Genomic DNA, 14397 nt, shown 5'->3' on the forward strand with positions numbered 1-14397 from the left:
TACATTCTCAGAGAAGAAATGTTTTGTGTCTTGGAGAAAGGCTTAAAATCTCTTTTACGTAATCTTTTCAAATGACTCAAACACAGGTAAACTTTCAAATACACGTTAACATGAAAACATCAAACCCTGAACCAGTGATTAGTTGCAACTTGTACCTACTCAAACATGAGAGACATGATATTTGTTTTAAATGTAACCTTTATTTAACTAGGCATGTCAGTTAAGAACAAATTATTATTTACAATGACAGCATACCCTGGACAAACCTGGACGATGCTGGGCCAATTGTGCACCGCCCTATGGGACTCCCAATAGGTGTGATGCAGCCTGGATTCAAACCAGGGACTACAGTGACGCCTCTTGCACTGCGATGCAGTCCCTTAGACCACTGCGCCACTCAGGATCCCATAAATATAATAATGACTGGACATTAGGTGTACCAACAACATTGACACAACAATAGTACTTTCCCTGCCTCACAGTTACATATGGCTACACAGAGGCCAGTTGTAAGGTTCTGTTCCTAAACCTAGCAGCAGATACAGTGGCCTCCCCTCTGGCTTACCCTCCCCATGGAGCAGGCTGCCTGTTAAACAACAAGCCAGCTCACTGCAATCCCCCAGGACTCATCTCTAATTAGCAGTAATAATGATGCTCATTAGGTAAAGGAACACTACATGTAGCAGTACAGTTACCTGCTTGTTCCTGCTTTAAAGACGTATTTGGCATTGTCATGCATGAGGAGTTGCTGGCTAAAGCAGAAACAGAAAGGCTACCAAGCTACGTGCACGGTGCAGTGGCATGCTTCTGAACATGAACAACAATAGTTGAGTATCCATCCAATGTAGCTAAATAAGGGGTGCATTCTACAGAGAAATGGCGTTACGGACCAAGCCACCACCTGCACGCAGAGCCAAGACATCTCTGTTTATTTTTCAAATGACCAGAAGGTGGCAGCAGAATCAAGAAAGCTAAAACCACCTATGCAGCTACCGCGCTTTCGCATGTCCGGTTATGATCCAGATCGTGGAAAGGTAGATACCGTGATCCGCGCTATAAAGCACGTGTGATACGCTAACGAACCCTGGCTGAAACGAATCCTGGACCAGCGTGAGTAGTAGTAGGCTATATATAATATATATGTCCACATCTTTGGGGTTAGAGGTTATTTATAGATAAGGTAAGCCTACAGACTGACCCTAGTGATATGCAAGCCTGCTATGTGGCTGAGCCCATGTGTTCTACAGTGAGCTCTCAACCAAGTGCAGCACTGTTCTTTTAACGTTTTACACACGATAGTTTAAAAGGCTACATAACATCCTCTGGTAAACAGTGACTGCTCTATTTTCATTTTATTTAGAAATATTATTAACAGAAATTGACCGAAATGCACTGCCGGAGGAACGCCGTAGAATTCCGCTTTCATTGCGTTTCTAGTGGTTGGTATGGAATTGCATCACAAGGTCGGATACGGTTGTAGGCTACAGCATCTTTCTTTTGTATGGAATATAACCGGAAATATCAGAGCCATATTTAGCCTGTATAGCCTATTTATTTAGATATATCCTACTGTTCTGATAGCCCCTAGATTGTTTTTGGCCAGACGATTTTCTGACCCATCTCTATAACCCTGTCGGCGTTTCAGAAGCTACGCGCCCAGATAGGGACCAGGTTGACGTTTGTCATGAATCTTGCCCTGGAGGCAGAACTGAGACATGTCCTCTAGCTGTGTCAGCTGCAATGTCAACATTTTTTCCCCTTGCTTTTTAGTCTTCATTTAACGTTACATTAGGGTTAGCAGTGTGGTTAAGGTTAAGGTTAGGTTTTCAAAAAAAACAGGAAGGACAAGCTTTATTCCTTCTTTCCTGTTAGGAATTTCTTAAAGTTAATAATGTCCTAAAACTCACACTTGAAGAGATGGGATGATAAATGATTGCAGGAATTTGTAGTGTTTGAGTTAGAATAATATTCCTGGTCCATTATTTCACAGGTTGGATTTGAAAAGGGTAGATATGTCAACACACTCTATCATTCATCAGTATTAATGCCTCACATGAGAAACATGTCACCCCCAGCTATAGAATGATCTTTACATTGAATGATCTATACATATATTAACACTATAAACTATTTCAACCCAAGATTAAAACCAAAGTTAACATGATACTGGTAATACTTTGTCTCTATTCCACTGGATGGCCGATGAGTTGTCTGTTCTGGCCAACAGTGTAATCCTCCTCTGCCTGTTTGAATACATCTCACTGTTTCTCTCAGTTGCAATGAAGGACATGTGTTTCCGGTGTAACGACACAAAGTGCCCAGAGGTGACGAAATGTTTTGATCTGAATGGTGACCTGAACCAGAATCTGCTGATGGTGCCAGGTCCTTTCCAGAAATGCACATCCACCCCCTATCCTCCTTCTGGGAGGTGCACCATGTGTAGTCTGGATTATTATTACACTGTGTACAGAAATGTCTCAGAGAGCATCCAGCCTGCCCTGGAGGCCAACAGCACAGCCATTACCAACTATGAACAAGCCAGTGAGTGTCTCTGTGAAGGCCCAAGATAGTACAACGTGAATGAAATGCTAGTGGTTAGAGTGAACAAATCGATGGTCCTGGGTGTCTATAATCCCAGGGGGCTATAGGAAGTAGGCTTTATTATAGAGCATGAGAACTCTGTTAACCAAACCAAAAAGTCATTTCTATAATGTATGTGATCTGTCTGTCAGTTGTTGCATGTAGGCTAATCAACCCTGTTCTGCTATTTCAGATTGCCCTGTCATCGGCATCGCGCCAACTAATGTGACAGGTGAGTGTCATTGATTTAAACATTCTGTATTATTTTCACAAACTGGCTGTAGAGAATCTTATGGTCATTTTACACAGCACTTTTTATGCAGTGTCCCTTGCTGAGTTGAACACTAAGGTCAGGAGTCAGTCTGATTGAGTGTTTGCCCACAATGCATCTTTTAAATGCAATGTTCCTGTGTTCGCGGAGACCACAATCACAGGGGCTCAATTGAAAATTACCTTAAAATGGCGCATTGTCCAAATTCGCAATCGGATTGAAACCCGTCCTAACTTTGACAGCGAGACTTAATTGTTCTGTAAATAGTTCAGTGAAAAAAAAGTCTGGCTGTTATGAGTTGTTTGTCTTGGTGGCAGGTTCAGACTTCACTGGAGCTGGTGGTCAAAACGGACATCCTGGTGAGTGCAGAAATACACAGAGCAGCAATGCTCAACACTGACAATTTCACTCTGACAGACTAATATACTCCTCAGTGGCTTTGCACATTTTACATTTAAGTCATTTAGCAGACGCTCTTATCCAGAGCGACTTACAAATTGGAAAGTTCATACATATTCATCCTGGTCCCCCCGTGGGGAATGAACCCACAACCCTGGCGTTGCAAGCGCCATGCTCTACCAACTGAGCCACACGGGACCATTTTACTGTGTCTTTTGTAATTTTATTAATCCGTTGATTGATAAATCCTTTATGATTCCTCCTCATTGTAAATAATTAGTCCTCCAATTGTAATATGATACATACTTATTCAATAATGTAGTGTTTTTATCTGTTGTTCTTAAGGGGGTGAACTGTGGTGGTGTTTACTGATCTCTGTCCTGGTCGTTGTTTGCATTGGCATCATTGCTTACAGGTGTATCAAGACGCGCAAAATAAATAGAAACCACGTCGTATAAGGGTGAGTGTGTTTCTGGCTGTAACAATATAGCTTATGATTATAATGTCACTGAGGACCTGACCACCAGACACTTCATAGATACTGTGATCATGTCACTGAGGACCTGACCACCAGACATTCATAGATACTGTGATCATGTCACTGAGGACCTGACCACCAGACACTTCATAGATACTGTGATGATGTCACTGAGGACCTGACCACCAGACATTCATAGAAACTGTGATCATGTCACTGAGGACCTGACCACCAGACATTCATAGATACTGTGATCATGTCACTGAGGACCTGACCACCAGACATTCATAGATACTGTGATTATGTCACTGAGGACCTGACCACCAGACATTCATAGATACTGTGATTATAATGTCACTAAGGACCTGACCACCAGACATTCATAGATACTGTGATTATAATGTCACTGAGGACCTGACCACCAGACATTCATAGATACTGTGATTATGTCACTGAGGACCTGACCACCAGACATTCATAGATACTGTGATTATGTCACTGAGGACCTGACCACCAGACATTCATAGATACTGTGATTTATAATGTCACTGAGGACCTGACCACCAGACACTTCATAGATACTGTGATTATGATGTCACTAAGGACCTGACCACCAGACATTCATAGATACTGTGATTATGATGTCACTAAGGACCTGACCACCAGACATTCATAGATACTGTGATTATGATGTCACTAGGGACCTGACCACCAGACACTTCATAGATACTGTGATTATGATGTCACTAAGGACCTGACCACCAGACATTCATAGATACTGTGATTTATAATGTCACTGAGGACCTGACCACCAGACACTTCATAGATACTGTGATTATGATGTCACTGAGGACCTGACCACCAGACACTTCATAGATACTGTGATCATGTCACTGAGGACCTGACCACCAGACATTCATAGATACTGTGATTATGATGTCACTAAGGACCTGACCACCAGACATTCATAGATACTGTGATCATGTCACTAAGTACCTGACCACCAGACATTCATAGATACTGTGATTATAATGTCACTAAGGACCTGACCACCAGACATTCATAGATACTGTGATTATGTCACTGAGGACCTGACCACCAGACATTCATAGATACTGTGATTATGTCACTGAGGACCTGACCACCAGACATTCATAGATACTGTGATTATGTCACTGAGGACCTGACCACCAGACACTTCATAGATACTGTGATTATGATGTCACTAAGGACCTGACCACCAGACATTCATAGATACTCTGATTATGATGTCACTGAGGACCTGACCACCAGACATTCATAGATACTGTGATTATGATGTCACTAAGGACCTGACCACCAGACATTCGTAGATACTGTGATCATGACACTGATGACCTGACCACCAGACATTCATAGATACTGTGATCATGTCACTGATGACCTGACCACCAGACATTCATAGATACTGTGATCATGTCACTAAGGACCTGACCACCAGACATTCACAGATACTGTGATCATGTCACTGAGGACCTGACCACCAGACATTCATAGATACTGTGATCATGTCACTGAGGACCTGACCACCAGACACTTCATAGATACTGCTTGCTACAACCTTTTCATCCTTATCTCAGTTCACTGGTCACGATGGCTACACCCACCCGTAGCATGCGCTCCAGCAGGTGTATCTCACTGATCATCCCTAAAGCCAAAACCTCATTTGGACGCCTTTCCTTCCAGTTCTCTGCTGCCTGCGACTGGAACGAATTGCAAAAATCTCTGAAGTTGGAGACTTATCTCCCTCAACAACTTTAAACATCTGCTATCCGAGCAGCTAACCGATCGCTGCAGCTGTACATAGTCCATCGGTATATAGCCCACCCAATTTACCTACCTCACCCCCCCATACTGCTTTTATTTATTTACTTTTCTGCTCTTTTGCACACCAGTATCTCTACTTGCACATGATCATCTGATGATTTATCACTCCAGTGTTAATCTGCTAAATTGTAATTATTCGATTTATTGCCTACCTCCTCATGCCTTTTGCACACATTGTATATAGATTCTCTTTTTTTCTACCATGTTATTGACTTGTTTATTGTTTACTCCATGTGTAACTCTGTGTTGTTGTCTGTTCACACTGCTATGCTTTATCTTGGCCAGGTCGCAGTTGCAAATGAGAACTTGTTCTCAACTAGCCTACCTGGTTAAATAAAGGTGAAATAAATAAATAAATAAAAAATAAATAAAAAATTCTCTCTTCCCTCTCTCTTTCCTTTTTTTCTGTAGGAGAAAGTGACAGGGACAGCCCTCAGGACTACCCATCCCTTAACCAAGCTGTTTGGACCCAACCACCAGATCAGGAAGCTGCTGCATTATCTCTGCCTTCATTCCATCTCTTTAACTCTTCTTACGGTTGTAATCTTTTAATACATTTTCACATCCAGATTCTTGTATAACAGTACCGGGCATCATTTTGTCTCTAATTGTACTGACATCACCCAGCTGAAGTGTAGTCTTAGGAGTGCTGATGGGAATAAATCAGGTTTAGGAAAATGTCATGCCACGCAAAGCAAATAGTCTAATTCACTACGTACTGTACCGTGGGTATCATAAGTATTCTGGATATGCTTGACATCGGCAAAGACTGGGGAGTTGTTCAGGATAAAAAATAAATGGGATGGAGCTCAGTGCAGGCAAAATCCTAGTGTAAAACATGCTTTACATCAGACACTAAGAGAGGAGTTCGCCTTTCAATAACCTATAACACAAGGCCAAATCGACTTTGGAGTTGCTTACCAAGAAGACAATGAATGTTCCTATGTGGCCAAGTTACAGTTTTGATTTAAATCTGCTTGAAAGTTTAGGGCAAGACTGAATAACTGCTGTCTAGCCATGATCCCCAACACCTTGACAGAGCTTGAAGAATTTTGAAAAGAATGATGGGGAAAATATTGCACATGTACCCAAGAAGACTAACAGCTGTAATCCCTGCCAAAGGTGCTTCTAACATGTATTGACTCAGGGGAATACTTATGTAATCAAGGTATATTAGTGTTTTATATTTTTATAAATGTTTTGTTAAAAAAATGTTTTCTTTTGGCATGACACTATTTTGTGTGGATCATTGACAAAAAATGACAATTAAATTAATTTGAATCCCATATTATGTAGAGAAATCCAAGGGGGTTGGTTGAATGATGCTGTATTATTATAGTACTGTACTAAAGTGTTGGAGATGCAGTGTGTCAAAGGATCATGAAATATGAACTTCTCTTTTTTCAACTTTCTCAAATAAATCTTTATATAAATGAATTTCTATTGTGTTACATTTATTGCCACCTTCCTGGTGTCACACATAATGTATCTGGGTGTACACATAATGTATCTGGGTGTACACATAATGTATCTGGGTCTACACACAATGTATCTGGGTGTACACACAATGTATCTGGGTGTACACATAATGTATCTGGGTGTACACATTTTCCAGCTGCGTCTATCGCTCATGTGTGATACTCATTGTTTCATTGGAAGTAGAGTTTCTATGCACACCAGTGAAGTGGTTTTTAAACATTCCCTAGAACAGCGAGGCCTACTGGTAAAATGCACATGAGGGAGCACTTCAGGCTCACTCCGGGCAGAGCAAAATTCAGTTGGTGGAACAGTAAAACCGAAAAAGGTTGAACCACTGCCCTAAAGAACTACATTTCTCCTTCATAGACCTGTGTGACGGCATGGATTTACATTATTCAGCGGTCTGAATAATATAAATCCAGGTCTGTTGGCCTGATAAACTTGCCTTTTCAAGTGCTTTGCATCCTCAGATCTGATACTGACTATGAATGATATGACAGAATACAACAGTTACAGTAACAAAGGCGACAGTTTACAAGCATTTCGCTACACTCGCATTAACATCTGCTAACCATGTGTATGTGACCAAAAACATTTGATTTGAACATTAATACCACATTCTGTACTATTAACTAAGTGACTCCAACTCATGATTGAAATACGAGATAAGCCACTAAGGGCAGTTTACCAGGCCAACAGACCACAAATGGCAGGAAAGGTAAGCCACAGCCTACTGTGATCCAGTGGAGGCTTCTCAAAGGAGGAAGGGGAGGACCAGTGAATTTCAGAAAGAAAGAAAATTGTGAAACATCTAAAAAGGTATCCTTTAAAGATCAAACTATACTAAATATATTCACGTGTCACCAAATAATTGATTAAAACACATTGTTTTGCAATGAAGGTCTACAGTAGCCTCTGCAGCACTCTGTAGGGTAGCACCATAGTGTAGCCAGAGGACAGCTAACTTCTGTCCTCCTCTGGGTACATTGACTTCAATACAAAACCCAGGAGGCTCATAGTTCTCACTCCCTGTGCTGGTTAAGTGCAAGTGCTGGTAAAAAAAATGTAATCGTTATTTTATTGATTTTATTTTTGGGGGTAGGGTGTCAAGGTGAGGAGGAGGATTATTTAAGACACTGCATAAGTAGTGTTTCAGATGTTTTATGAAGATGGGCAGGGACTCTGCTGTCCTAGCTTCTGGGGGAAGCTTGTTTCACCATTGGGTTGCCAGGATAGAGAAGAGCTCGGACTGGGCTGAGCGGGAGTTGCCCTCCTGTAGGGGTGGGAAGGCCAAGAGACCTGAGGTGGCAGAACGGGGTGCTCGGGTTGGGGTGTACGGTTTGAGCATAGCCTGAAGGTAGGGAGAGGCAGTTCCTCTTGCTGTTCCATAGGTAAGCACCATGGTCTTGTAGTGGATGCGAGCTTTGACTGCAAGCCAGTGGAGTGTGCGGAGGAGCAGGGTGACATGAGAGAACCTGGGAAGGTTGAAAACCAGGCGTGCTGCAGCTTTCTGGATAAATTGCAGGGGGCCACCCAACAGCAAGTTGCAGTAGTCCAGATGGGAGAGGACAAGTGCCTGGATTAGGACCTGTGCCGCTTCCTGCGTAAGGTAGGGTCGTACTCTATGGAGGTTGTAGAGCATGAACCTGCAGGAGCGGGTCACTGCTTTCATGTTTGCAGAGAATGGCATGGTGTTGTCCAGGGTCACGCCAAGGTTCTTTGCACTGTGGATGGGCGACACTGTGGAGTTGTCAACCGTGATGGAGAGGTCTTTGAGCAGGCAGGCCTTCCCCTGGAGGAAGAGCAGTTCCGTCTTGTTGAGGTGGTGGGCCGACATTCAAGCTGAGATATCTGCCAGGCACGCAGAGATGAGTTTCGCCACCTGGGTGTCAAAAGGGGGAAGGAGAAAAGTAGTCGAGTGTCATCCGCATAGCAATGATAGGAGAGACCATATGAGGATATGACGGAGACAAGTGACTTGGTGTATAAAGAGAAAAGGAGAGGGCCTAGAACCGAGCCCTGGGGGACTCCCAGCCCCGAGAGGGTGGAGAGGAGGATCTGATCATTCACGGTGTCGAAAGCAGTGGACAGATCTAAGAGGATGAGAACAGAGGAGAAAGAGTCTGCTATGGCAGTGTGGAGAGCCTCCGTGACCCAGAGAAGAGCAGTCTCGGTTGAGTGACCCATCTTGACTCAAAAAGAGAAAAAGAAAATAATTGAACAGTTTTGAGATTTCTCTAAAATGGAGAAACGATAGAGAGAGAGAGAGAGCTAGCTACCCAGCTTAAACAGAGATGGATGCTATGCTAGCTAGGTGGCTATGGCTATCAGACACTGGAACTCTTCCAAGTCAAGCTTTTGGTTTTATTAATTTGTTGCCACCGGGGGCTGCCGGTGTAACTGCTAAACTGCTGACTGTACACTGTACTGCATGATTGTAGCGGATTTACTAATGTGTTAGTTCTAGTAGCTATGTAGACTATGAGTTGACAACGATGTAGGCTGTGTGTAAGCGGTTAGCGGTCATTGTATGAAAGTTTGGCTTGGAAAGACTAAGGATTACACCCTAGATCAGCTTGATGCAGGCAGGAGTGTGCAAGGCGGTATTGAATTTGTCACTGTCTGTCACCTTGACTACTCAAAATTCTCTCGACCTGTGCTCCTACGTTTTAAACTTTCATTCATCGGCTGTAGCAACCTCATGATGGTTACAGGGAAAATTAGAGTATTATGTAGTAGCCTAAACCTATCGATGTTACATTGAGCTGGGTGAATGGAATATGAATAAAGTCCCAAATGGCACCGACCGCCACTGCTGTGATAATTGCTCTGCTTAGACAGCTCAAGGAGGCTTGAGAAATGGTGGCAGCCAGGAAGCAACTGTTGTGTCAGTCCAGCTCTGTTTTCTCTCTGTAGTTAGTGAGAGTTAGCCTAGTGCTTGTTGACTAATGACTCAATGAGACTGTTACATCCTCAGCTGACCTCACTGAAAAATGTGAACTGTAGTAACCTCTGAGTATTCAGGTAACTTAGGCTAGTTCTCCTACCCTCTCAACCAACCACCTTTCCTGTTTACCTTCCTGACCTCATTATGACATGATACCTTAATATATTCACAGTCTGGAATAAATAAATCAAATCAAATCAAATTGTATTTGTCACATGCGCCGAATACAGCAGGTGTAGACCTTACAGTGAAATGCTTACATACAAGCCCTCAACCAACAATGCAATTGAAGAAAATAGTCCGGTCGGCCATTTGATTAATTGTTCAGCAGTCTGAGCATTTTTTGGGCCTTCCTCTGACACTGCCTAGTATATACAGTTGAATTCGGAAGTTTACATACGCCTTAGCCAAATACATTTAAACTCAGTTTTTCCACAATTCCTGACATTTAATCCTAGTAAAAATTCCCTGTTTAAGGTCAGTTAGGATCACCACTTTATTTTAAGAATGTGAAATGTCAGAATAATAGTTGAGAGAATGATTTATTTCAGATTTTATTTCTTTCATCACATTCCCAGTGGGTCAGAAGTTTACATACACTCAAATAGCATTTAGTAGCATTGCCTTTAAATTGTTTAACTTGGGTCAAATGTTTTGTGTAGCCTTCCACAAGTTTTGGTGAATTTTGGCCCATTCCTCCTGACAGAGCTGGTGTAACTGAGTAAGGTTTGTAGGCCTCCTTGCTCGCACACGCTTTTTCAGTTCTGCCCACAAATCTTCTATGGGATTGAGGTCAGGGCTTTGTGATGGCCACTCCAATACCTTGACTTTGTTGTCCTTAAGCCATTTTACCACAACTTTGGAAGTATGCTTGGGGTCATTGTCCATTTAGAAGACCCATTTGCGACCAAGCTTTAACTTCCTGACTGATGTCTTGAGATGTTGCTTCAATATATCCACATAATGTTCCTGCCTCATGATGCCATCTATTTGTGAAGTGCACCAGTCCCTCCTGCAGCAAAGCACCCCCACAACATGATGCTGCCACTCGTGCTTCACGGTTGGGATGGTGTTCTTCGGCTTGCAAGCCTCCCCCTTTTTCCTCCAAACATAACGATGGCCATTATGGCCAAACAGTTCTATTTTTATTTCATCAGACCAGTGGACATTTCCCCAAAAAGTACAATCTTTGTCCCCATGTGCAGTTGCAAACCGTAGTCTGGCTTTTTTATGTCGGTTTTGGCTTCTTCCTTGCTGAGCGGTCTTTCAGGTTATGTCGATATAGGACTCGTTTTACTGTGGATATAGATACTTTTGTACCTGTTTCCTTCAGCATCTTCACAAGGTCCTTTGCTGTTGTTCTGGGATTGATTTTCACTTTTCGCACCAAAGTACGTTCATTTCTAGGAGACAGAACGCGTCTCCTTCCTGAGCGGTATGACGGCTGCGTGGTGTCGTGGCAATTTCCTGTATTACCAAATGAGGAGAGTTACAAACCACACACCAGTCAGAGTTATACTTAAACTTCATCTTTAATAATATGATACAACAGCCCTTTGACTCTCAGATCAATTCAGTGTCTATAATGAATTCTGAGTGCCAACATAATGGCAACTGAGATCTTTTATAGCAAAGATCCATCCCTCTCAACTTACATGACGAACCACAGATCTTTGGAATAGTTCACAAAGGGACTTTATATTTGAGAAAGGAGTATCCCTTAGCCAGATAACATTCGCTATAAATTATCGCTCAGTTTGGTCCCCAAGACGAGGTTCTAATCTCGTTCCTGGTACTTAATAGCACAGAACTATTACCTCATCCAATGGCATAACTCAATTGTCAACTCTAGATACTCCCATCTCAAGTAAACCCCCTCTTGACCCCACTCCTGGACAAGCTCACTGAGGGGAGTGACTTGCGCACAGACATTGTGGAGACAAGTAATTGGTTCCCCCTTAATCACGCCATCCCTTCACATGGTTTAACAGAGACATTCACATATGAAGACAATGTAGGGTTGGATGCCGAGGAATTGCCATACCAGGTGGTGATGCAACCGGTCAGGATGCTCTCGAGGGTGCAGCTGTAGAACTTTTGGAGGATCTGGGGACCCATGCCAAATCTTTTCAGTCTCCTGAGGGGGAAGGGTGTGCCCTCTTCACAACTGTCTTGGTGTGTTTGGACCACGATAGTTTGTTGGTGATGTGGACACCAAGGAACATGAAACTCTCGACCCGCTCCACTACAGCCCCGTTGATGTTAATGGAACTCTCGACCCGCTCCACTACAGCCCCGTTGATGTTAATGGAACTCTCGAGCCGCTCCACTACAGCCCCGTTGATGTTAATGGAACTCTCAACCCGCTCCACTACAGCCCCGTCGATGTTAACGGGGGCCTGTTCAGCCCTCATTTTCCTGTAGTCCACGATCATCTCCTTTGTCTTGCTCACGTTGAGGGAGAGGTTGTTGTCCTGGCACCATTCTGCAAGGTCTCTGACCTCCTCCCTATAGGCTGTCTCAATGATGTCAGTGATCAGGCCTACGACTGCTGTGTTGTCAGCAACTTAATGATGGTGTTGGAGTCGTGCTCTGCCAGTTGCAGAGGGAGGTGTTCAGTCCCAGGGTCCTTAGCTTAGTGATGAGCTTTGTGGGCACTATGGTGTTGAACGCTGAGCTGTAGCATATATGGGCTGTTAAGGTAAACGATCAATAACACAACTGATTCAACTAATCAACTGACTGTTAATGGTCTTCAATATAGACCATGATTAGTTTGAATCAGTGTTTTACCATAAAGCCTGACTGTAACAAAAGTGTCCTGCCCTGCTTTAAATAACCAATAAGTGTTGAAAATACTCCTCAACAGCAACCAGAAACATTACCCTCAACACCATAAATAATAGAATACAATGAGCATGTACATTATGACACCAGACTTCTGAATCACAATGCTGTCCCTCTCTGACACCAGTCTGAAACATGACACCTCACCTACAGTCTGAGCTAAATGCATAAGAACTACTAAAGAAGAATAAACACACTTCACTACTATAATCTAAAACATTAGACTCATAACTTTCACTTTGCCAGAGACTTTGAATAACAATGAGCAGATAGCTGTGGATAACAGACTACTGTTAGATATCAGGGCTAATAAACAGGTTATAGCCTGACAGGGTAGCCTATGAGGAGGGTTAGGAGTGTCTGACAAGTTGTAAAAAAAATATTAACTAAACGTCCAGGGAATGATTAAATAAGCAGTAATGCAACTGAACCAGTTCCCCCTTGGGATACTAGTTTTCTACTACTGCATATTATGAGGAGCATCTTCAAGCATGTCAAACAAATAATCTCTGACAACAGAAATATGTCAAAAGCAAAACCACCCTCTGTGGCACGTAAACATTCCATTAACCAAACAAAAGAAAGAGTTTTCCTCAGGTTACATTACATCTCCACCTCCAGCTAGTCAGTTAAACAATCTGTGCAGGAGAAGAAGAATACTGTTGCTACCTCTCCTTCCAACCAAGGTGCAGGAAGAGAAGAGCAACCCCCCCTCTTCTCAGCAGTCACACCACACTCTCAGCCCCCCCCCCTCTTCTCAACAGTCACACCACACTCTCAGCCCCCCCCCCCTCCTCTCAGCAGTCACACCACACTCTCAGCCCCCCCCTCTTCTCAGCAGTCACACCACACTCTCAGCCCCCCCCCTCCTCTCAGCAGTCACACCACACTCTCAGCCCCCCCCTCTTCTCAGCAGTCACACATCACTCTCAGCCCCCCCCCCCTCTTCTCAGCAGTCACACCACACTCTCAGCCCCCCCCCTCTTCTCAGCAGTCACACCACACTCTCAGCCCCCACCCCCCCCTCTTCTCAGCAGTCACACCACACTCTCAGCCCCCCCCCCCCCCTCTTCTCAGCAGTCACTCCACACTCTCAGCCCCCCCCTCTTCTCAGCAGTCACACCACACTCTCAGCCCCCCCCCCTTCTCAACAGTCACACCACACTCTCAGCCCCCCCCCCTCTTCTCAACAGTCACACCACACTTTCAGCCCCCGCCTCTTCTCAGCAGTCACACCACACTCTCAGCCCCCCCCCCCCCTTCTGAACAGTCACACCACACTCTCAGCCTCCCCCCTCTTCTCAACAGTCACACCACACTCTCAGCCCCCCCGCTCTTCTCAGCAGTCACACATCACTCTCAGCCCCCCCCCTCTTCTCAGCAGTCACACCACACTCTCAGCCCCCACCCCCCCTCTTCTCAACAGTCACACCACACTCTCAGCCCCCACCCCCCCCTCTTCTCAGCAGTCACACCACACTCTCAGCCCCCCCCCTCCCCCTCTTCTCAGCAGTCACACCACACTCTCAG

Source organism: Salvelinus alpinus, chromosome 4 (genome assembly GCF_045679555.1).
Source record: "Salvelinus alpinus chromosome 4, SLU_Salpinus.1, whole genome shotgun sequence".
In the NCBI taxonomy this organism is placed as follows: domain Eukaryota; kingdom Metazoa; phylum Chordata; class Actinopteri; order Salmoniformes; family Salmonidae; genus Salvelinus; species Salvelinus alpinus.